This window comes from Pelophylax lessonae (genome assembly GCF_965119305.1).
Source record: "Pelophylax lessonae genome assembly, chromosome: 13".
NCBI lineage: Eukaryota > Metazoa > Chordata > Amphibia > Anura > Ranidae > Pelophylax > Pelophylax lessonae.
The window spans coordinates 52,568,161-52,592,300 of NC_138780.1; positions in this window are offsets into that span (position 1 = coordinate 52,568,161).

The following is a 24,140-nucleotide window of genomic DNA, read 5'->3' on the forward strand; positions in this document are numbered from 1 at the left end:
AACTCAACCCTATCTGGTACATTATTAATATTATACTGGGTTAAATCTAAATATGTTATCCTTTTAATAGTGTGGACAGGTGCAGTCCCCAGTGTATATTATATAAATCTGTGATATTAATTTGTAATGTACTATCATTTGATGTTTGTTAAAGATGTATGATTTAATTGAATATAATATTATTAATCCTCAAAGGATATCTGGATAAATATCATAAAATTAATAATATTGCTGCGCTGACGAAGTTAATTACGTAACGCGTACGGGGGAGGAGCCTGTACGTCATCACGCCGATTCCCGGATACAGGCAGAGTCTGATATGTTGATAGCCCGCACAGCTTGAAGTGCAATGAAATGTAAGTGTATTACCATTGCTTATACTGAATAAATAGCCCATCCTAGCAGAGAGCACTAGATTCTGTTCTTTATTTTCACACCGATGCTGCATACATTTGGAGAAAGGAGCAGGAGGCGGTGATTGGAAGACCAGGCTATTCGAATTGTCTAAAGGCTTGCTCTGACTCTTAGGAGTCTATCCTTGAGGTGAGCTGCTAGTTTGTCACCAGTCACTTGGAGCACTTTGAGTGGAGCATGCAGCACCCTTAATTATGTGTATGGAGGAAGATTTTTAGTCACGATTTTTTGACACAATCTTTTATGTGTGATTGGGGACAATTTACTATTAGTGATTCTTATATCACCAGATTGGGACAATTTTGATTGATCTATATCACTGGTTATTTTTTCACATGTTTTTCACATATTATTGATTTTTCACATGTTATTGATTTTTTCACTTGCAATTGAAACACTGATTTATCTTCAATTTATTTATGGTCACTTGGCGCAGCAATATTATTAATTTTAAGTCTCACAGGTGTTTGTGTTTGGCACTGATTGTTTGCAGCCTTGTGCACGAGATTGTCTTATTTTGGATTTTGGTTTGCGCTGATTATTTTTTTCTATATTCTGGATAAATATCATATTTTCATTTTCCATTTCACTTCCGAATATATGTGAAAACACACTGATTTCTTATCTTAAGTATTATGATAATTTATATACTTGGTATATATACTTGGTAATATGTATACTTGGTACTATATTCCTTGTCAATAGTGTTGGGCGAACAGTTCGAGCCAAGCAAAAGTTCCGCCCAAGCATTGGCTGTTCATCTGTTTGGCGAACACCCGACTTGGAATGGCGTTCGACCATCTGTTCGGCAAGCCGAATGCCCCACAATGCACTGCACGCGGCACAGTGCATTCTAAGCCCTGATTGGCTGAAGCAATGAAGGCTTTGCCTATTAAGGGTACAGAACACTGTCAGAGCCATGATTGGAGAAAGTCATGATGACTTAGGCCATCATGGCTCATTGCTCATAGACCCACCCCCCACTATAAAAGGTTCCTTCCCAGAGGAGCCATTTGCTGTGTGATATTGGTGTGGACATAAATAGAACAGGGCTCTGTTCATTGCTACAAGCTAGTTAGTGTGCTATAGCGTGCTATTGAGATTCTATTGTGAGTGTAGAGTGTCAGTGTAGTGTGAATATAGTGATAGTGCAGCATCAGTGTAGTGCATCTGTGCATTTTTACTGTATTTTCAATGTATTGCATCAGTGCAGTTTCACTGCAGTATATTGAAGTGTGTCAGTGTAGTGCGTCGGTGCTGTTTCGCTGCAGATATTGAAGTGCGTAAGTGTAGTGCGTCCATGCAGTCTCACTGCAGTATATTGAAGTGTGCCAGTGTAGTGTTGCCATATATTGAAGTGTGTCAGTGTAGTGTGTTAGGCCAGTTTTACTGCAGTACATTGTAGTAGGTCAGTGCACTTTTACTGCAGTATATTGTAGTGCATCAGTGCACTTTTACTGCAGTATATTGTAGTGCCTCGGTGTACTTTTACTGCAGTATATTGTAGTGCCTCAGTGCACTTTTACTGCAGTATATTGTAGGGCCTCAGTGTACTTTTACTGCAGTATATTGTAGTGGGTCAGTGCAGTTTTACTGCAGTATATTGTAGTGCCTCGTGTACTTTTACTGCAGTATATTGAAGTGCATCAGTGCACTTTTACTGCAGTATATTGAAGTGTGTCAGTGTACTTTTACTGCAGTATATTGTAGTGGGTCAGTGCAGTTTTACTGCAGTATATTGTAGTGTCTCAGTGTACTTTCACTGCAGTATATTGTAGTGCATCAGTGCAGTGTTACTACAGTATAATGTAGTACCTCAGTGCATTTTTACTGTAGTATATTGAAGTGCATCAGTGCACTTTTATGCAGTTTATTGTAGTGCATTAGTGCAGTTTTACTGCAGTATAATGTAGTGCTGCAGTGCACTTTTACTGCAGTATATTGTAGTGCATTAATGCAGCTTTACTGCAGTATATTGAAGTGCGTCAGTGCAGTTTTACCGTGGTATATTGTAGTGCATCAGTGCGGTTTTACTGCAGTATATCAAAGTGAATCAGAGCAGTTTTACTGCAGTATATTTAAGTGTGTCAGTGCAGTTTTATTGCAGTACATTGAAGTGACATTTCTGTCAGCAGCAGTCCTCAAGTTAAAATGCACCAAACACCACTTTCCATTGATTAAAGTGCATACAATTACACATTTCTCCATGTAGACGTGGTCTGTTCTCCGACAGGGTGCCATTTTCTCTGTTAAGTGATGTTGCCTGTACTAAACAGCCACAGCATGCAGAGGAGGTGGTGGACTGACTTTTAAAATGCTCCTCAACCTTATCAACCAAGCAGAGACTAGTGTGCAGTCCACTGCAGCTGCCAGAGAGGCCTATTGTCCACATCTACTCCTGCCATAGCACCAGCACCATGCATGAAGGAGTTAGCTAAGTTAGGGTCCTTTCACACAAGCGGTGCGCTCAGCAGACTCAGTTTTTCTCAGCGGGGATCGATCTGCCGGTCCCTGCTGAACAGGTGGATGACAGCTCCATTTCCGCATAGTTTGCAGAGACGGAGCTATCAAAGCCCCACTCTCCTCTATGGGTGATTGGATGAAAACAGACCGCCTGTCCGTATTCATCTGGTCCCATCCGATCTGATCCTCCAGACAGATGGAAAATAGGGTTTCCATCCATCCGGATTTCACGGACAGGATCGGATCGGATAGCAGTGGGTGTCAGCAGACATTTCACCGCTGACATCCGCTGCTCCATAGAGGTACATGGAGCATCCGATCAGGTCAGCCTGAAAAACTGACAGGCAGGCCGGGTCTGAAAGCCCCATGTGAAAGGGGCCTTATTTGAACACAGCGTCAGCCACTTGCTCCTTAACGATGCACAGACATTACTTGTTTCTGATGTTAGTTCTGACTCTGAGGTTGAGGAAGGTAGGAACATGAGCTCACAGAGAGGGGAGAACACCGAACTACAAATTAGCAGTCATGTTCCCCCAGCCGTAGCATATTGCCAAGTTGGCTCCAGTTGGCTCATGATAAGGATGGAGGCAATGATGACGATGAGGTCACTGAGGTGACTTGGGTGCCAGATAGAGCAGGGGGGGAAAGTGAGTGTGAGGTACAACCTCAACAATGCAGGATGTCCTCCAGAGGCAGCCATAATGGAAGAGTGGAGAGCATCCACGCTATTGCATCAGATTGCGGAGCTGTTATCTCCTGGCCCACTTCTCACAGCTCAGCTGTCTGGGCCTTTTTCAGCACATATGCAGCTGATTGCACTGTTGCAATTTGCAAACTTTGCCTCAAGCAGATCAAGTGTGGCGAAAACTCCAGCCATTTGGGTTTCACAAGCTTGACAAGGCATTTTAGCTCCCACAACTCAGCCCATTGGCAATAGCACTTAAAACCCACACTAAAGGGATGCAATTCTCCTCCTGCTCACTCCTCACCTTTCAGGTCTACCCCCGCTATATTTCATGACCTCTTAGCCTTCATTGAAAGGGAAGATGGTATAGTAAAGGGTGACACAGGTCCTTGTTGCACGTCTGGCAGCAGCACACCACCAGCTGTAGAATATAGCAGACAAATTTCTCTGCCCCAGCTTCTGCAGCATAAAAAAAATAAAAAAAATAGAGTCCCTGCCACCCACATGCCCAGCGTCTAAATTCCAGCTTGTCCAAGTTGCTGGCTTTACAGCTCCTTTCTGCCCTCTTTCTTGAATTTGCAGAATGTCCTCTACCACAATGGTAGGTTCCCAGTCACTTTTTATTTTCACATAAGGCCATTCTAGCTCTTTACCATCAGGTGGAAGGCAATGCTGTATCATTGGGTAAGGCAGTCAACCACAAGGTTCACCTTATTTTGTTCACAGCACACTGGGTAACTCTGCTTGCAATTAGGAAGGATGCAGGACAGGGTTCAGTGCTGGAGCTTGTTTTGCTGCCACGTCTCCATACAGCTGGTTGTGATGATGTGAGATTTGTCAGCTCTACCCCCTCCTCCTCCATGCCTTGCTCTGCTGTATTGTCCTTTGAACCACCAGTACCCCCTAAGCGTTCAAGGGGCTATTCCACAAATCTGGCATAAAGATTCCATGCAGTGCTTCAGCTGGTCTGTCTAGGGGACAGGAGCCCCACTGGAGCAGAGAATCTTTCAGCTCTACAGGGGCAGGCCCAGAGATGGTTCACACCACACCAACTTGAGTCAGGAATGGTTGTGTGTGATAATGGCACTAACCTGTCTGCCCATTGACAGGGGAAGTTGACACATGTGCCATGACTGGTACATGTCCTCAATTTGGTGGTGCAGTGTTTCCTAAACAGGTACCCAGGGTTGCAAAATCTTCTGAAGTAGGCCAGAAGAGTCTGTAGCCATTTCAGGCATAAACAGCCAGTGTTTGGTTGGCTAAAATTCTGCAGGAATTCCACCTGCCCATAAAACCGCCTGATTTGTGACATGCCCACCAGGTGCAACTCAACTTTGGAAATGCTTCAGCAGCTGCGCATGCAGCACAGGGCCTTCAATAAGTAGCTGTGTGAGTATGGCACAATGACAGGTTTAGGGCAGCTCAGCTTTTTTCTCCTTTCCAATAGCTGCTGATAAAGGATGCATGCACTGTACTTTCACTTTTTGAGGAGGCGACAAGGATGGTGAGCCATGACGATGCATGCACCAGTGACACAATCCCTGTTGTGTTCCTGCTAGAGCAGACTCTGCATGGCACTAAGGAAAGGGCACTCAAGCCAGAGCAGTGGGAGGAAGAAGAGGACTTCCTTTTCTCTCAAGGCCCACTTTTGGCAGACACCATTTTTGTGACACCGCAGAACACATAAGAGGAGAGGGGGGGGGATTATGGCAGTTTTGGAGGTATTGAAGCAGAGGAAGACATACTGTACATTAAACCTTAAGAGATGATTTTCCTTATCCAGAAACCTTTGGAGTAGTATATGTCTGGGAGGAGGCAGTTTCAGATACTGTAATCCTCCGTGACTTTGAGGACTGCTTCTCATGCCTCTGCAAACATGGGTGCATGGACTCTCTCCTACTTCAAAGCCTGCAAAATGACCCGAAAATTCCTGGCATCAAGGAGAAGGATCCTTATTGGCTGGCAACACTCCTTGACCACCATTACAAGGGGAAAATCTGTGAACTCATCCTGTCCCCACAGAGGGAGCAGAGGATGAAATATCTTGAAGAAATATCTTGAGGACACCTTAAAAACCATTTCACTCCGATGGCAGTCTTGGGTTCAGGGGGTTGTACCGGAGTGACGCCTGCAGCTAGAGACATTGCCCCAGTACTGTTGTTTATAGCAGATGGTCAGTTTTCTTGTAATAGCAACTGATGCAGCTTAGCAGCTGCTCAGTTGTTATTACAAGGAGCGGGAGGGGACAGCCCCCCTCCCACCGCCTTCGGCGGCTTGCCGGGGACTCCTGTCCCACCGGGAGACCTGAGCGACCAGCAGGCTTATCCTCTGGCTGGCCGAAGACCTGAACACAGCTGGATTCGGCTTTGATCTGGTCCCCGATGTAGAAACTCGGAAGAGATGTTTTGACATCACTTCCCGGTACTGGAGCCTTAAAGGCGCCAGATTTAAAAAAAAAAAAAAATGACAGCATTCAAAACATACAAACTTGACTTTTTGAATGCTTTTAAGTACAGAGGACGGATTTGGGGTCTTTTAGATCCCAGATCCCTCCATAAAGAGCACCTGTCACTGCCTACTACTGTCACAAGGAATGTTTACATTTCTTGTGACAGCAAGTGATAAAAAAAATTAAAGGGACAGTGTCAAAATAAAAAATAAAATAAAATAAATAAGAGAAAAATAAATGAAAGTGCCCCGTCCCTCCGTGCTCGCGCGCAGAAGTGAACGCATACGTAAGTCATGACCGCATATGTAAACAGGGTTCAAACCACACATGTGAGGTATCACCTTGATAGAGACAGAGCAATAATTCTAGCCCAAGACCTACTCTAAACAGGTAAACGTTAAAATGTTTTAAAGCATTGCCTATGGGAATTTTGAAGTACCGTAGTTTGTTGCCATTTCACGAGTGTGCTTAATTTTAAAGCATGACATGTTAGGTATCTATTTACTCAGTGTAACATTATCTTTCACATTATACAAGTTATACAAAAAAATTGGGCAACCTTTACTGTTTTTTTTTTTTTTAATTCATGACAGTGTATTTCCTCTAAAAAAATTGCATTTGAAAGTCTGCTGCGCAAATCCTGTGTGACGCAAAATATTGCAATGATCGCCATTTTATTCTCTAGGGTCTCTGCTAAAAAAAATATATGTAATGTTGTAATGTTTCGGGGTTCTAAGTAATTTTCTAGCAAAAAATACTGATTTTACTTTGTAAGCAACAAATGTAAGAAAAAGGCTTAGGTATGAGGGGGTTAAAGAGGAGTTTATGTAATGCCTTTCCAGACTCTGGTAGTTTACAGTCTCATGGAAAAGCTGGTTTTGAGGCTTCTGTTGGTCAAAGGAGGAGCGGTGGAGAAGGAGGCCGCCTCAGTGCTGAATTTACATTTTGTTTAGTCCTCGGTGCCCAGGGCTGTCAGCTTCCACATCCCATCGGCCGCGTCTGCATCATATGGTTGGAGATTATATAGGGGCGAGAACAGTCAGTGGATTTTCGACAATCCACTGGGTTACTGGGTCATGAGAACAGACCACTGGCCAGAGCTTGTCTAGTATGCAAGTGAGCTGCTGGGATGCCCTGAATCCAGTGTGCTTTCCAAACAGGCATTCAGATCTGCCGAAGATTTTGTGACAGATAAATAAGCGTGTCTGTCCACAGACTCCATTGACTGGCTGACATTTATCAAAATGAATCAATTCTGGATTACCAGCAGCTATCAGGTCCCCTATGTCGCTGCATGTTTTTTAAGTGTTTTTGGGATGTGGAATCTTTTTTTCAGGACAGTCAAACAGGCAGCTTGATCAAATGTAACCACCACTATCACAAGCATGAGACTGTAGGCTTGGCTGGCTTAAATCAGGTTTGGTCTTCACCCAGACTAGCCACATAAATCACCTTGCAGGTGGACAAACAGACAGGGATGCATCATAGCCAAAACCATGATGCTGGGATGAGATCAGCAGCTGTCAAAGAACAGGAGTGATTACACACCCCTGACAGTGGCCACCACTCTCTGACATTAGTGACATTTTGACCACTTCTCCATACAAAATGTGTTAAGTTGCAAGATGGTTATGCGGTTCCTTGCATGAACTAACCATTTGAGAACCTTAAATTTTTCTTTTTTTAAACAATTCCTTGCTGGATTTGCCAACAAGCTTCAAAATATTTTTGTATTAAAATATACATTTCCAGCTTAGCTTCAACTTTGTACAGATGGCACACATTCCTATTAAGTACACGTTGATATGTTGTCGAATTCATAGCTGAATCCATGACTGCAAGCTGCTCAGACCCTGAAGTAGTAAACACCAAACAGTAACAACTCTATCTCTGATTCATTAATCCACAGCACGTTGTTTCATAAGGTCTGGTGTTCAATGAAAAACTATAGTCTTGCCAAATTATCTTTTTGGACTTTTTACCAGTACACCACCCATGCATCCAAAAACATAACATATCTTTTTGATACACCATCTGTTGCAGTAGTTATCTGCTAATTTTGCAATTACACTTTGGGCTCTTAGAGATTCTTTTAGAATCAACAATCAGCTCTTGGGATAAAGTTGCAGGGCCAGCACGTCTGGGACAAATTAGCAGACATTGGCAATCTATGGCACTTGTAAATAGTTTTCCTTACAGTGTAATGATTAATTTAAAATATGTTGGCGATCTTTTGAAATCCTGACTCATAGGCATCCACAACTTTCTTTCTGATGGCTTTACAGAGTTTATTTGATCTTGACATGGTGGCACCACACATGCCAATAGCAATGAGAACACAAAACCCTAGATATCTGAGGTTACAATAAAAATAAATGGTCTGGTAACACTTATAGTGGTAACGCCTCCATCCCTAAATCATTTACATACAGAAAGGGAAGGTTGCCCTGGGACTTTAAATGAGGTGAACACAGGTGGCCACTCAATGAAGTAAATGTAATCTCAATTTAATGATTAGTATAAAAATTACATCATGTAACATGGTACATAAAACGTTAACTAAGCCAAACAAAGGTATAGGCACAAAAATAGTACATGCTTGAAGTTAGTAACTGTAGTTTCCCGAGCAAACTGCTTGCTTCTTCAGGAATGGATGCACACATGCATGTCTGTGAAAACACATATGCAGAAATAATATTGTAACAACAATCCAAAAATTAGTTATTGATAATGTTTGCAGGGTACAAAACCCATGAAGGATCCCAAGTCAGGGACCCATACTTACAAGTTGGCAGGGCCTGAACAGCAAAGAGACACTGAACTCCAGAGGCAGCATGAATGCCTGATCCGGGAGCTGATGGAAAGAACCACCCAGCCGGGGAGAGGATGAGGGACAGGAAAATGGCATAGGTGTATAGAGTGAGGTGCCAGATGTCCATGATCACTGACTAAAATAAATATATGTAGGTTATAGCAATGTAAAAATGAACTGCATCATAAATATATAAAATATAAATATGTATTGAATGTACAGCAATAAGAACGTAAATGCGAGGGCTGATGCAGGAATCGAGGGAAGAGATGCGCCCAAAAGTGAAACAAAATGCTTGGTATGAGCAGTGTGAAGCAAAGTGAAGACAAAGAAAAAGTGGTAAAAACAAAAAACAAAAAATACCGATTGGAAGAGATTGATATTGTACCGTGTGTGGTGCAAAAAAAGGAGGGAACAAGGAAAACAGTGGTGCAGAAAGAAATTAATCTGAAATAGTGTAGTTTATGTCTGTGAACCTACCGTGTGTAGTGTGTGGACTCAGGGATAAGAGGATACTCCCTTCGTGCACAAAGAGGTGAGCGAATGAATGAATACCTCTGTGTACCTGTCTCTCATATATATTTACCGGATAGGGCGTGGTCGGGTCCCACCCCAAATGCCATGTGCTCTGGCTAAGGCGTGCAAATGCCAGATTGGCGCTTGCCACCATATCTGAGGTTTAACTTCTTCAACACTGGGTGTTCTGCCTCCAGCAGGATATAAGGAAGCAAAGATGTTCCCCAGACCAGTGTCTGATCTTGTTTTCTTCTGAGGACCCAAATAGTGGTATCTGTTGATACAGGGCGGGGAGTATTCTGCCTTCAGTAAGATATTTATTAGGTTATTGCCTGCAATTTCAGATTTACACACAAGATGGAGCTGGTTGTAAATTTAATATTTTTGAAGAATCTAAAAACTGTTCACCTTCACCTTTTAGGCAGCAAAGCAACCCCCCTTATGTTGAGGGCATGTGGCCTGGTGTAGTTTGGAGGGGGGGGGGGCACACACTCACTCCCTCTTTCTTGGCCTGCCAGGCTGCATGCTCTGATAAGGGTTTGTTATAGAATTTGGGGGGACCCTATGCCATTTTTTTTTAAAACATTTCCGTGTGGGAGTTCCCCTCAAAATCCATACCAGACTTAAGGGTCTGGTCTGGTGGGGGACCCCACGCCAAAATAAATGTATGTCAGTTTTGCTGCAGCAGGCTCTATACATGGTACAGATGCGCAACTTTACAGGCAGACTAAGGGGACCCCCCCAAGCACTATACAGTGCCTTGCGAAAGTATTCGGCCCCCTTGAACTTTGCAACCTTTTGTCACATTTCAGGCTTTAAACATAAAGATATAAAACTGTAATTTTTTGTGAAGAATCAACAACAAGAGGGACACAATCATGAAGTGGAACGAAATTTATTGAATATTTTAAACTTTGTTAACAAATAAAAAACTGAAAAATTGGGCGTGTAAAATTATTCAGCCCCTTTACTTTCAGTGCAGCAAACTCTCTCCAGAAGTTCAGTGAGGATCTCTGAATGATCCAATGTTGACCTAAATGACTAATGATGATAAATAGAATCCACCTTTGTGTAATCAAGTCTCCGTATAAATGCACCTGCACTGTGATAGTCTCAGAGGTCCATTTAAAGCACAGAGAGCATCGTGAAGAACAAGGAACACACCAAGCAGGTCCGAGATACTGTTGTGGAGAAGTTTAAAGCCGGATTTGGATACAAAAAGATTTCCCAAGCATTAAACATCCCAAGGAGCACTGCGCAAGTGATAATATTGAAATGGAAGGAGTATCAGACCACTGCAAATCTACGAAGACCTGGCCGTCCCTCTAAACTTTCAGCTCATACAAGGAGAAGACTGATCATAGATGCAGCCAAGAGGCCCATGATCACTCTGGATGAACTGCAGAGATCTACAGCTGTGGTGGGAGACTCTGTCCATAGGACAACAATCAGTCGTATACTGCACAAATCTGGCCTTTATGGAAGAGTGGCAAGAAGAAAGCCATTTCTTAAAGATACCCATAAAAAGTGTCGTTTAAAGTTTGCCACAAGCCACCTGGGAGACACACCAAACATGTGGAAGAAGGTGCTCTGGTCAGATGAAACCAAAATTGAACTTTTTGGCAACAATGGAAAACGTTATGTTTGGCGTAAAAGCAAAACAGCTCATCACCCTGAACACACCATCCCCACTGTCAAACATGGTGGTGGCAGCATCATGGTTTGGCCTGCTTTTCTTCAGCAGGGACAGGGAAGATGGTTAAAATTGATGGGAAGATGGATGGAGCCAAATACAGGACCATTCTGGAAGAAAACCTAAAGGAGTCTGCAAAAGACCTGAGACTGGGACGGAGATTTGTCTTCCAACAAGACAATGATCCAAAACATAAAGCAAAATCTACAATGGAATGGTTCACAAATAAACATATCCAGGTGCTAGAATGGCCAAGTCAAAGTCCAGACCTGAATCCAATCGAGAATCTGTGAAAAGAACTGAAAACTGCTGTTCCTTGTTTTGCAAGTAGGAATGGGCAAAAATTTCAGTCTCTCGATGTGCAAAACTAATAGAGACATACCCCAAGCGACTTACAGCTGTAATCGCAGCAAAAGGTGGCGCTACAAAGTATTAACTTAAGGGGGCTGAATATTTTTGCACGCCCAATTTTTCAGTTTTTTATTTGTTAAAATTTTGAAATATCCAATAAATTTAGTTCCACTTCATGATTGTGTCCCACTTGTTGTTGATTCTTCACAAAAAATTACAGTTTTATATCTTTATGTTTGAAGCCTGAAATTATGCAAAATGTCGCAAAGTTCAAGGGGGCCGAATACTTTCGCAAGGCACTGTATTTAAAGAAATTTTTTTATTGTTTCACTTTAAGCATCATTAAAATCGCTGCTTCTTTAAAAACTATCTTTTTTTTTAAATGTTTGCTATTATTAGGGATGAGCTTCGAGTTTGTGTCGAAGCTAAGTTCGACTCGAACATCGATCGTTCGATTGTTCTTCGAATGATGAACATATGTGCTTCTTCATGAGAAATTTGAGATCCCATAATGCACTGCGCATGCGCGGCACGTGCAGCACGTTATGTGATTGGCCACAGCATGCAACCTGACCTCATGCTTTGGCCAATCAAATGATCTTTGCCATGATTGGACAAAAGGCAGGCTGCCTTTAGCCAATCATGGCTCAGGGGCTAAGTACACGCCCCACACTACATAAAGGCTGCTCGCGCAGCTGCAGCGTGTAGTGTGATTGTGTGGGCGAGGAGACAGGGAGAGGAATGTGTTTGAGGCAGGGAGAGAATAGTTTTTTTGCAGTTTGTCAGACAATGCAGTGAGACATTTCTAGCAGGAAGGGAGAGGAACGTGTTTGAGGCAGGGAGAGAATTGTTTCTTTGCAGTTTGTCAGACAGTGCAGTGAGACATTCCTAGCAGTGTAGGGAGGGAGAGAGATTTGTGCTTTTTAGAGAACAGATAGTGAAGTATATTCAGTAGTGCATACCATACACCATATACCATATATAAATCTTTATCTATATATAGGGTTATTGATTACATCATATCAGGTCATTGTGTATTTTATCGGTCACTTGCGTATACTGTATACCCATCACATCCCTATCTATATATAGAGCTATACATTTTGGCCATTTCTGCTGTGGCCATTTCTGCTGTTCGTACAATGCCCACTTATCTGACATTCAACGGGAATTCAACCTGCCAACCAACCGCCACATTTGTGATATGCCCACCAGGCAGAACTCAACATTGGCAATGCTGCAGGGGCTGCACACGCAGCAGAGGGCCATCAATGAGTGCCTATGTGAGTATGGCACAAGGACAGGGTCAGGGGAGCTTGGCTTTTATTCATCACACCAGTGGCTTTTGATAAAGAATGCACCGTCCTGTCACCATTTGAGGAGGCCACAAGGATGGTGAGCCGGGACGATGCATGCATCAGTGACACTATCCCTCTAGTCTACCTGAACACACACTGTGTGGAATCATGGATAGGGCAGAACAGCAGGAGGAAGAGGAGGACTTCCTTTCCTCACAAGGCCCCCTTTGTGCAGATATCATTCCTGCAGAGCCACAAAACACACAGGAGGAAGAGGAGGAGGAGGAGGATTTCGGCAGCATGGATGTAGAGAATAGCATACAGCAGTCTTCAAGGGATGGTTTCGATTCCCCAGAAACCCCAGGAGTTGTACATGTTTGGGGAGAGGTTGCCCCTGATAATGTCATTCTTAGTGACCCAGAGGACTCAGAAGCTCATACCTCCTCCAACTTACGTTGCATGGGCTCCCTGATTCTGCAAAGCCTGTGAAAGGACCCAAGGATTTGTGCTATCAAAAAGAGGGATAATTACTGGTTAACAACCCTTCTTGATCCACGTTACAAGGGTAAAGTTGCAGAGCTCATCCTGCCTTCGCAGAGGGAGCAGAGGATGAAACATCTTGAGGAGGCCTTGAAAAAAAATTTGTGTACCACCTTTCCAGACACTGGGAGGTCAATATTCTCTGGACGTGTTTCTGAGGCATCGTTCAGCCAAAGGAGGAGCAGTGGAGAAGGCTAACCGATGCCTTTAAACAGTTCTTTAGTCCTAAGCAGCATGCAGGGCTGTTAGGTTTGAGCAACCATCGGCAGCATCTCCATCATATGGTGCATGATTATCTAGGCACAAGAGCAGACTTGGAGACCTTTCCAGCTGAGCATTCACTGGGTTACTGGGTCTTGAGGATGGACCTTTGGCCAGAACTCTCAATATGCAATGGAGCTACTGGCCTGTCCTGCTTCCAGAGTGCTTTCTGAATGGACGTTCAGTGCTGCTGGATGTTATGTGATGGACAAAAGAGTGTCAGACTCTGTTGACCAGCTGACTTTTATCAAAATGAACCAGTCCTGGATCAACAAGAGCTATCAAGCCCCTGATGCTCATGTAACTGATTGAATTTGCTAGGGGTCTGCCATCCCTTGAAGACTGCATATCCTGCCTACCCTATTCCTCTACTTTGATTCTGCTAGCTTCCAACAATGTTTTTGGTTTAGGTCACTACCAACCCCCACGGCCTAATTTTTCTGCACTTGTATGACAGGTGCATATAATTTAAATGTCGTACATAATTTTAACAGCAGGCCCTGTCCCTGTGCCCTGTTAACTGTAAGGGGTTACTTTGTTCAGGCACCATTAACACCAAAGGCCCAATATTTTTGCACCTGTATGACAAGTACATGCAATTTCAAATTTGTATGGAATTCTTACCAGCAGGTCCCATTCCTGCGCCCAGCGAGAGTAACTGCGAGGGCTTGGTTATGGTGTTCAGGCACTACCAACACCAAAGGCCCAATTTTTGGCACCTGGATAGTACATTCAATTTCAAATCTGTATGGAATTCTTACCAGCAGGTCCCATTCCTGCGCCCAGCAAGAGTAACTGCGAGGGGTTGGTTATGGTGTTTAGGCACCACCAACACCAAAGGCCAAATTTTTGGCACCTGTATGACAAGTACATACAATTTCAAATTTGTATGGAATTCTTACCAGCAGGTCCCGTTCCTGCACCCAGCAAGAATAACTGCAAGGGCTTGGTTATGGTGTTCAGGCACCACCAACACCAAAGGCCCAGTTTTTGGCACCTGTATAGTACATTCAATTTCAAATCTGTATGGAATTCTTACCAGCAGGTCCCATTCCTGCACCCAGCAAAAGTAACTGCCAGGGGTTGGTTACGGTGTTCAAGCACCACCAACAGCAAAGGCCCAATTTTTGGCACCTTAATGACAAGTATATGTGATTTAAAATTTGTATGGAATTCTTACCAGTAGGTCCCATTCCTGCACCCAGCAAGAGTAACTGCGAGGGGTTGCGGTGTTCAGGCAACCAAGGCCCAATTTTTCTGCACCTGTATGACAAGTACATGCGATTTCAAATTTGTATGGATTTTTTAGCAGCAGGGCCTGCTCCTGCGCCCAGCAAGAGTAACTGCAATGGGTTACGGTGTTCAGACACCACCCACAACCAAGGCCCAATTTTTCTGCACCTGTATGACAAGTACATGCCATTTGAAATTTGTATGTATATTTGTATATGACATTTTTTGCTTTAGAATGCAGCAGGCTACATATATCATAGAGATGCACTACTTTACAGGCAAATTCAGGGGACCCCCCCCCAGGCACGATATTTGAAGGAATTTTTCATTTTTATAGTTTCACTTTAAGCCTCATTAAAATCAGTTAATCGTTGCTCCTTTAAAAAACAATTGTTTTTAAAAACTTTTTATTCATTGCTACATATTCCCCAGGTCAGTACCCGGACCCCCATACACTTTTTTGGGGCAATAGCTTGCATTTAGGCCTTCAAAATGAAGCCGTTTGATTTTCGAGATTCGAGTCCCATAGACTTCAATGGGGTTCGTTTGTTCGAACAAACTTTTCCTCTGTTCGTGGTGTTCTGGTGCGAACCGAACTGGGGGTGTTCGGCTCATCACTACTGTGAAACAGTGAAAGTATTTATATCTTGTATCATGTATATGTTTATATAAAAAAATATGCCCAAAAGTCAGATATACAGGATATTTTAACTGGGAGTCAGACATGAAGCTATATGAAGGGGGGGAGGGGGGAAATAACATTTTTATATTAAAGTAGTACTAAAAGCTGAGACTTTTTCTTTTATGAATATAATCATTTTAAATATAATGCACAATACTAGTAAACGTTTACTTTAAATGTAATTGTAATGCCTTATATCACCTCTAGTCTATCAGCCTCCAGCTTCTATGGGTTCAGATGCTGATGTTCCCTGCACAGAGCCCTTAAAGTGATTGTAAACGTTTGTTGTTAAAAAAAATCCAACTTGTTATACTTACCCACACTGTGTAATGGTTTTGCACAGAGCAACATTGATTCTCCTCTTCTGCTCCCATGGCTTTTGTGGCTCCTCCTGCCTTCAAAGTGCCCCTATAGGAAGCAGCAAACTATAGTACTGTTTAGTACTGTTTTGTTAAAAAAAACCTCTGCTTTTAGAATCACTTGGTTCCTTCTCTTGCCCAGGACTACATTTTCCCTGAGGCATTGTTCCTCACACATTTACAAGTTCTCTGCCATCTACATACATGTACGGATGGTGTACTGAGCTGTATGTGCGTTGCACTGTATTTTCTGATATGTAAACAAATAATGCATTCTATATGCAGGAAAACTAATCGGCTGACCAACTAATCAATTCCGAAAATAATTGACAACTATTTTCATTTAATACTATTGTTTAGTTATTGATTAATTGATTAGTTGTTTCAGCCCTAGTGGGTACCCTAAACCTATATGGGACAGAAGCGAACTATCACTAACTGTCTCTCACACTAATTGAATTCACAAGTGACACTAATACAGCGATCAGTAAATTATCTGTATATAGTATACACTGTGACAGGGAGTTAAATGGTTAACTGGGGGGTAATCTGGGGGTTAAATGTGTGCCTATGTTTACTGGTGTCAGTGCAGTGTTTGGATACTCACAGTGGATGCTCTCTCCTCTCACTCCAGGAGAGGAGATTGCATAATTTACTGTGCCTGTGTTTATATTACACAGGCACAGGACATTCTGCAATTGGTCAGAACCGATCACCAGGTCCAGGCCAAAAATCATTGGCCTGAACCAATCTCCAGGTCCAGGCCAAAAATCATTGGCCTGGACCTGATGATTGATTGGTTCTGAACGAATCAGCACATCGTGGGGACGGCGGGCGCGCACCCCCTAGCCCCACACGCAACCGATGTACAGTTACCGTTGGTTCACGCTGCCGAGCCATCTTGCTGCAGTAAATATGCAGTGGGTGGTCGGCAACTGGTTAACCTGAGTACTTCACAGACATGCTTTATTGACACACTACAAAATACTGCAATAAAGCTGCACTGATGCACTGCACTATACTGCTTTAAATGCACAGTAACGCATAGAAATATACTGCATTCAATGTGCACTAATGCACTGAAATATACTGTGTTAAAGGTGCAGTAATACATTGAAATATACTGCGTTAAATGTGCAGTAACACACAGAAATATATTGCGTTAAATGTGCAGTAATGCACTGAAATATACAGCATTAAATGGCACATAACGTACTGAAATATACTGTATTAAATGTGCACGAATGCACTGCAATATACTGCGTTAAACGGCACATAAGGCACTAAAATATACTGCATTAAACATGCACTAACGCACAGAAATATACTGTGTTAAACGTGCACTAGCATACAGAAATATACTGCGTTAAACGTGCAGTAACACGCTGAAAGTTACTGCGTTAAATGTGCACTAATACACAGATATACTGTATTTGTTAAACGTGCAGTAACGCACAGAAGTATACTATGTTAAACCTGCAGTAATGCACTGAAATATACTCTATTAAACGTGCACTAACACACTGAAATATACTGCGTTAAATGTGCACTAACACACTGAAACATACTGCGTTAAATGGCACGTAATGTACTGAAATATACTGCGCTAAACATGCACTAATGCACTGAAATATACTGCGTTAAACGACACGTAATTCACTGGAATATACTCCGTTAAACATGCAGTAATGCACAGAAATGTACTTTGTTAAACGTACACTAACGCGCTGAACTATTCTGCAGCAAACCTGCCCTGGCAAAAATAAACGGACACTAATGTAAAAATGAATGGTCACTACACTCACATTTACTGAACTATTACTAGATTCACACTTAAGTGACACTAAAGTAAAAATGAATGTTTACTACACTCATACTGATTGAACTATCACTAGATTCACACTAAAATAACACTAAAGTAAAAAAGGAATTGTCACCACACTCACACTTACTGAACTTTTACTAGATTCACACTAAAGTGACTCTAAAGTAAAAATGAATGGTCACTACACTCACACTGACTGAACTATCACTAGATTCTTAGGAATGTGGCTGCTGATATTTTGCCATACTTTCATCATAAGTTGTAAACACCCCCACATCTGGATAAATCAGAAATATCCATGGTATTTTCCTGTTGTGAATCTATCTTCCCCAGTAAATGGTCTCTCTCCCCTGTTATTGGTAAAGAGCTGCACAAGCTTTGTTGAGACATCAGTGTGCATAATATCCAGTCACAATCAGGAACATACCTTGGATTTCTGATCTATCCAGATGTAGGGGTGTTTACAACTTATGATGAAAGTATGGCAAAATACCAGCAGCAGCACTCTTAGAAAACCAATCATTTGCATCTAAGATATTGATGTGGGTTGTAAACACATACATTGGAATAATACATGCACGCTGATCTAGGCCTGAGCCAATCTATCCTTGAGGGTCTCAATCATTACCTCCAGTTTGCACCTCTTGGATATCTTATACAGCTATTGTGCACAGCAAGGGGTTGCTGTCATCTACAGGGATTTCCCCTTAGGGAAATGTTATTGTCAATACTATGGCTATGTTAATGAGACAGAATGAATGTAGTACAATGTCATGTATTTTAATGTTAAATAAACAATGGAGTAGTTCTTATTGCTTGAAGTTAGGAGTTATTATATGGCAATCTTAAAAGCCCCAACGGGCTATTTTTAGTATTTGTGGCATTCTATCCAAATGACTGGTAGATTTACCATGGGATACACTGCAGGCAGTGGGTGCAAACCACTATGGTGCACTCTGCATCAAGTATGTGCAAAAAGGTCCAGACTGCAAAGGTCTGCATAGTGGACCTAGAGACAGCAGTGGCCTGCATCTGTAGAGCAGTGGAATACTCCTTTCACTCCTCTGAAAACTGCCTCCGGACAACATCCTGCATTGCTGATGTTGTGCCCCTCCCTGAATTTCCTCATCAAACATTTTGGGCATCCTGGTATTATCTGCCACTTCCTCATCCCCACTTTTCTCTGTGCTCGAGCCCACTTGGCAGTAGGTAATTGCTTCTCCCTGCATGTTGTCCCTTCCCTCTAAGCTCCTGGTGCTTTCGTCTTTAACATCTGTCAAAATAAATACCTTCCCATCTTCCAGCAGCAGTTTACTAACGGTATGCTAAAAAATAACTCAGCAAACTTCTCAATGCCAGTTTTTGGGGCAATGGTGAGATTAAATGGAGGGAGAGTGGAGAGTGAAGGTGTGACTGTGATTGAATTGTAGTGGGCCCAGCTTAACCTGGGGGGGGGGTAAATTATAGTGGGCCCAGCATAACTTTGGAGGGGGGAAATTATAGTGGCCCCAGCTTAACCTGGGGGGGATTATAGCAGGCCCAGCTTAACCTGAGGGGGGAGTTATAGTGGGCAAAGCTTAACCTGGGGAGGAGGAATTATGGTTGGCACGGCTTAAAGTGTTACTAAACCCAGGACCCTGCGTTCACTATATTTGGTCTCCCACTGTACACAGAACATGGAAATGCAGTTATTTTAGTAAATATAAATGCAACCGGTCAAAATTACAAGGTTTGTATACCAATGCCAGAAGCCTGGCCAACAAGATGGGAGAGCTGGAGCTACTGATGTTTGAGGAGGACTTAGATTTTGTGGGGATAACAGAGATTTGGTTCGACAGCTCTCATGATTGGATGGCGACCATTCAGGGGTATTCCCTTTATCGCAGGGATAGAGAAGGTAAAAAAGGGGGAGGGGTATGTCTTTATATTAAGAACAGTGTACAGGCAAATATGAGGGATGATATTAATAATGGAGCTATGGACGAGGCAGATTCCCTATGGGTAGAACTTAAAAGGGAAGGCACTATAGGTAAGGTAATATTGGGCATATGCTATAGACCCCCCAACCAGAGGAAGGAGGGGGAGGCGGACCTCCTTTTACAGATAGGATTGGCAGCAAGGATTGGAAATGTCATTATAATGGGGGACTTTAATTATCCAGATATAGACTGGGCAGAAGGAACAGCACATTCAGCCAAGGCTCGGCAGTTCCTATGTCAGAAAGGTCCTGCCAGAAGACAAGTTGGCAACCGCAGTCAAGGCCCTGCCCCTCAAATCTCCCAAGGAAGAAGTTCACTTAGCTAACACCAACGCGTTAGCGTGCGCTAATTGGCTAATTGGCAAACGTGAAAGTGCCAGCATGTGAATTTGAGTGCGCATGCGCACGCTAATGTGCGCTGCACATCTGATGACAATTTAGGCATCAAGGGGCTATTTAAGCTGGATTTGCTCCCAGAATCAGTGCTGTCTCGTCTACAGTGTTCCGTGCCAGTCCTGCTTCCTGTTACCTGTGTTGTTCCTGAAATCTTGACCCGACTTGCCTCTGACTACTCCAGTTCTCTGCATGCACCGACCCCAGCCTGTTCTTTGACCATTCTCCAGTCTCTCCACTTGTACCTGATCTGACCTCTCTGTGTATGACCCAGCTTGTCTGACTCTGCTTACCTTCCAGTATTCCCTGAGGCTCCCTAGTTGCTGCATTGGTCCAACTACTCCCAGGACACCTGCCTCCTTCTGGAACTCTACGCTACCAGCAGTCCTGCAGCCTGCACGTCCACCGGCACTCGTGCGACTCTGAGGCCGCAGAGTGGTCGAGGAATATGTTTCCGATTTCAGGCGTTGGAGTACAGACACAAATTGGAATGATGCGGCACTCCGCTACCAGTTCCGCATGGGCCTTTCAGAAGCCCTAAAGGATGAGCTAGCCCGAGTTGGGGTCCCACACTCCCGGGACGATCTAATAAACGTAAAAGTGAAAAGCAAAAATATTGCGCTAACCATAAAAAAAAGTTGCTACACAAAACAACTGACAAGAAAATTGTGAATAGCAAAATGTGAAAAAAAGTGCAGCGCTAATAAATACTAGCAATATAAACGTGTATATCTATAAACCAAGAAAGGTAAATACAAATAAATTTCAAAATGAATAAAAGTGAACATCAAATCAACAGTCCCATATGTGAAGTGAAAAAAACAGTCCACAACGGTGATAATTGAAGTGCTCACTGGATCCCAACACCAACAAGATATAGAGATATAATGTGCTCACCAGAACGATATGACTCAAAATGCCATATAGCATATGAGTCAAATCAGCTTGCTGTACAATGTATGGATAATCCGAAGGGATGACTGAGGTCACTGATGTTGAGGTGAAGAGGTAATAGCAGATATGAACCGTCACACCAGAGAGGCTCTCACTCCGTCAAATGGCCAGAAAGGAACCAAAAAACAAGGGAGCACAACATAGTGTAACACTGCTAAAAATTTTAATTAAATAAAAATACACCAAATTGCACTTACAAACATCTCGTGGTAAAGAGCGTATACAGATGCAAAGGTAGGCTGTCAGCAGCGTGGCCTTGACGCGTTTCAGCATAAATGCCTTTTTCAAAAGATTTTCTGCTCTAGAGACAGCACGGATTTTTATCAAGGAGATAGTGAGGCTCCATGGAATCCCAGGTAACATCGTATCCAACCGAGGGGTTCAATTCCCCTCAAGGTTTTGGAAAGCCCTCTCAAGAACCCTGGAAATTGAGCTATCCTTCTCTTCGGCCTATCACCCCCAAACTAATGGCCAGACGGAAAGGACCAACCAAACCCTGGAGCAATACCTGTGCTGCTTTTCTTCCTTTTCCCAAGATAAATGGATATCATTACTTCCTCTAGCTGAATTTGCCTAAAACAATTCCCACCACTCTGCTACCAAACAATCCCCATTCTTTGCCAACTGCGGTTTCCACCTGTCATTTCTACCCAGCACTATCCCAGAAAGCTCTGTTCCAGATAGAAACAGTAACCTTCCTGGAAACCAACAACAAGCCACTACAGGAAACAATAACCAAGGCACAGGAGTACAACAAAAGAATGTTTGATAGGAAAAATCGTGGGGAATTAATTCTGGAGCCTGGCGATCAAGTGTGGTTATCAACCACCAACTTAAAATTAGCATGTCCATCAAGGAAACTGGGACCTAAGTTTGTGGGGCCATTCCCTGTAAAGAGAAGGATCAATAATGTGGCTTACAAATTGGAATTACCAGCCTCCTTTAGGATCCACCTGGTCTTTAATGTGACCCTACTGAAACCTGCCTCTCCCAACCCCTTCCCGGAACGAAACTCTGGCCCACCTGAGTCAACAATAGTAGGGGGAGAAGAGGAATATGAAATTGAGGCAATTATGGACTGCAGGAAAAGAGGTAACCAAATACAGTTCCTGATCAAATGGAAGGGATATGGCCCCGAGGAAAATTCTTGGGAACCCGAAAACAACATCCACGCCAAAAGACTCCTTTAGACGTTTAAACAGTCCCATCCGGATAAGATGGCCCAGTTGGGCATCCGGAGGCTGCCCATTGGGAGGGGGGCCATGTCAGGAAGGTCCTGCCAGAAGACAAGCTGACAACCGCAGCGAGGTCCTGGCCCTTTAAATCTCCCAAGGAAGAAGTTCACTTAGCTAACACCAACGCGTACGCTAATTGGCTAGTTGGCAAACGTGAAAATGCCAGCATGTGAATTTAAGTGCGCATGCGCACGCTAATGTGCGCTGCCCACCTGATAACAATTTAGGCATCAAGGGGCTATTTAAGCTGGATTTGCTCCCAGGATCGGTGCTGTCTCGTCTACAGCGTTCCGTGCCAGTCCTGCTTCCTGTTACCTGTGTTGTTCCTGAAATCTTGACCCGGCTTGCTTCTGACTACTCCAGTTATCTGTCTGCACTGACCCCAGCCTGTTCTTTGACCATTCTCCAGTCTCTCCACTTGTACCTGATCTGACCTCTCTGTGTATGACCCAGCTTGTCTGACTCTGCTTACCTTCCAGTATTCCCCGAGGCTCCCTAGTTGCTGCACTGGTCCAACTACTCCCAGGACACCTGCCTCCTTCTGGAACTCTACGCTACCAGCAGTCCTGCAGCCGCACGTCCACCGGCACTCGTGCGACTCTGCGCCTCCTCTATCAGGGGCTCTGAGTCAGAGGTGTAAGAGAGGCCTTCCTCCACGCATTCAGGCTCTACCTACCAGGTACGTGACATCCTAAATGTTTTGCAGGACAATTTTATGGGTCAGATGGTGAACGCACCGACAAGAAACAATGCGGAACTTGACCTACTGATTACCAACAATACAGACCTGATCACGGATATAGAAATATGGGGCAACTTAGGAAACAGTGACCATAGGTCAATTAGTTTCAGTATTAATCATAGTAATAGGAAACACAAGGGTAATATAAGGACACTGAATTTCAAAAGAGCCAATTTCCCAAAACTGCGCTCTCTGCTAGAAAATATCAAATGGAATAGAACCCTGGAAACAAGGAACATGGAGGAAAAATGGGAGGGCTTCAAGAGCATACTAAACAAAGGGATTGGCCAGTGCATTCCAAAGGGAAATAAATTTAAAAGAGCAAAACTAAACCCTGGGTGGCTAAATTTCAACATAAAATTGCATATTAATACTAAAGAAAAGGCCTTCAAAAAATACAAGACTGAGGGGTCATTGGCAGCATTCAAGCATTACAAAGAGTATAATAAGAAATGTAAAGACAAAATCAAGGCGGCTAAAATAGAACACGAGAGACATATAGCGGAAGAGAGTAAAAAGAACCCCAATAAATTCTTTAAGTACAGTATATAAACAGTAAGAAAGCAAGGCCAGAACACATTGGCCCCATAAAAGACGACAAAGGAAATATGGCCACAGAGGACAGAGAAAAGGCGGAAGTGTTAAATAATTTCTTCTCTTCAGTCTTCACAAAAGAATCAGGGGGGGCTACACTAACCCAGCTTGGAAGGCTAAACTAAATAATACACCCCAGGAAGTACCACCATGGCTAACAGAAGATAGACTTAGAACTAAACTAGAGAAACTTAACATAAATAAATCACCGGGACCGGATGGCTTGCACCTGAGGGTTCTTAAAGAGCTCAACCATGTGATTGCCAGACCATTATTCTTGATCTTTAAGGATAGTCTACAGATGGGTATGGTGCCAGCTGATTGGAAAAAAGCCAACATGGTACCAATATTAAAAAAAGGGCCGAGATATATCCCGGATAACTATAGGCCGGCCAGCCTAACATCAGTTGTCTGCAAGATTTTGGAGGGGATGTTAAGGGACCACATACAAGACTTTAGTAATGAAAATGGTATTATTAGTAGTAATCAGCATGGATTCATGAAAAATCGTTCTTGCCAAACCAATCTATTAACCTTCTACGATGAAGTGAGCTGCCACCTAGATAAAGGTAAGCCTGTGGATGTGGTGTATCTGGACTTTGCAAAGGCCTTTGACACCGTTCCCCACAAACGCTTACTGTATAAACTAAGGAATGTAGGTAT